Here is a 2,479-nt window from a genome sequence, read left to right on the forward strand (position 1 = left end):
ATAATCATCAAATTGATAAATAACAAATAGCTGTGGGATGGGTAGAATTGTGTAGGATGGTGGGAATAGTCCTGCTGTTGTAGCTGTATCTGTAGCTGTTCCACATGAGTTGACATCTCAACCTCGCGCTCCTTAGGGAACAAAGATAAACAAACAAATAATTAAACGACAAACGTGTGCTGAGAATAGATACACAACAAATAGCTCCAGCCTGGAGGAAATAGTCCTGCTGTTGTAGCTGTGTTTGTAGCTGTACCACATGACTCGACACCTCAACCTCGCGCTTCTGAGGAGACAAAAATAAACAAATAGATAAACAACAAACATCTACACACTGCGAAGAATAGTCTTGCTGTTTTAGCTGTGTGGAGCTGTTCCACACGGCTCGACATCTCAACTTCCCGCTCCTGAAGGGACAGAAATAACAATTAAGATAAACAAAAAATAGCTGTAGGATGGTGAGAACAGTCCTGCTGTTGGAGCTGTGTCTGTAGCTGTTCCACACGAGTCGACATCTCAACCTCACGCTCCTGAGGGGGCAGAAATAAACAAACAAATAGATAAACAACAAACATAGTCTTGCTGTTAGAGCTGTGTCTGTAGCTGTTCCACACGGCTCGACATCTCAACTTCACGCTCCGGAAGGAGCAAGAATAAACAATTTAGATAAATAACAAATAGCTGAAGGATGGTGAGAACAGTCCTTCTGTTGTAACTGTGTCTGTAGCTTTTTCATATGGCTCAACATCTCAACCTCGCATTCCTGAATGGACAGAAATAAACAATTTAGATAAACAACAAATAGCTTTAGGATGGTGGGAATAGTCCTGCTGTTGTAGCTGGGTCTGTAGCTATTCCACACAAGTCGACATCTCAACCTCACGCTCCGGAAGGGATAGAAATAAACAGATAAACAACAAACATCTGGAGAATAGTCCTGCTGTTGTAGCTGTGTCTGTAGCTGTTCAACACGACTCAACATCTCAACCTCACGCCCCGGAAGGGATAGAAATAAACAAACAAACAAACAAACAGATAAACAAGAAACATCTGCCGAATAGTCCTGCTGTTGTAGCTGGGTCTGTAGCTGTTCAACACGACTCAACATCTCAACCTCACGCCCCGGAAGGGATAGAAATAAACAAACAAACAAACAAACAAACAGATAAACAACAAACATCTGCCGAATAGTCCTGCTGTTGTAGCTGGGTCTGTAGCTGTTCAACACGAGCCGACATCTGAACCTCGTGCTCCTACACAGATAGAACTATGACTTTAGACTACGTAAGAACAGCAAGTCTGTACATGTAAGGTTTGATCAACTGTCTTAATGGTAATGTTACTCTCAATTCACTAAAAATATCAATTCCTTGCGAAGCATGTCCTTATAGTAAGTACATCAGCACATACACAACGTACATTTTATACATGTACTCAACAAACATACAATGTATATTCAGAAGAACCAACCTAGAAGAACAGAGCACAGTAAACCATACCTAAATGTAAAGTGTCTAAATTGTAGGAGTTAAAAACATCTCAGTTTCCCTTAACACTTCCATCTTGACTTCTGTCCCATAAGCTTAATAACTGTCTTTATCTAAATAAGGACAATAACTTTATCTAAAAAATGGGTAATAGAATGTATAATGGAGCCCCTGCCCCAGTTGCTGAGGCAACACACAAATCAAGATGAAATACCACTTGCTGGACTTCTCTGACAGAATGACAAAGTGTTGACCATGCAATGAATAGTCAACATGTCCTGAAGAATGCCCTAAACAGGGTCTTTGTGCAATTATTGATTGTTCTCCCTAACATATGTTTTGCTTCAGGAAAAGATCAATTAAAAAATGATTATTTAGCCAGGAGGAAAATGAAATCAAGGACAGGTAAATGCCTTCATCTTTAAGACATTGATTTCCAAAGCAGTGTCACCTCAAGCCTAACATAAACAATTTGATAAACAATCTCACTGGTACACAAATGATATTTGTCTTGGAAAAGCAATAAACTTCCATTTTTGCTTTGAGCCACACTCAGAATTGTGGATCTTAACAATTTTGTTTTGATGACGATGATGAAGAAAAAACAAAGTACAAAGTAAAGCATGCTCTTTCAAGTAGCATATGTGTAAAAGAACTTAAAAGTGTGCAATATAAGAATTTCAACATAAAAATCTACCACAACATATTAAATGGGGTACAGGGACCTGCGAACATCTGCCTATCTCAGATTGTGCAATGATTGAAACAGATAACTGCCGTAAATGTAATTTAGAGCTCGCAAACTTGTCTACCAATTGATTTTCTTGCGGTGTGTCCCAGAGCCATTAAAGACAATTTACTACAAGATAACAACTCTCAAAGTCTTAAGTGACCACAAGTCTTATTATAGAGTGACCTATCTCAACTGGGACCGCATGGCGCAATTGGCAGCAGAAGGTCCTGAGTTCGAACCCCGCCGTGTCACCGATCTG

This window comes from Branchiostoma floridae, chromosome 10, assembly GCF_000003815.2.
Source record: "Branchiostoma floridae strain S238N-H82 chromosome 10, Bfl_VNyyK, whole genome shotgun sequence".
Taxonomy (NCBI): domain Eukaryota; kingdom Metazoa; phylum Chordata; class Leptocardii; order Amphioxiformes; family Branchiostomatidae; genus Branchiostoma; species Branchiostoma floridae.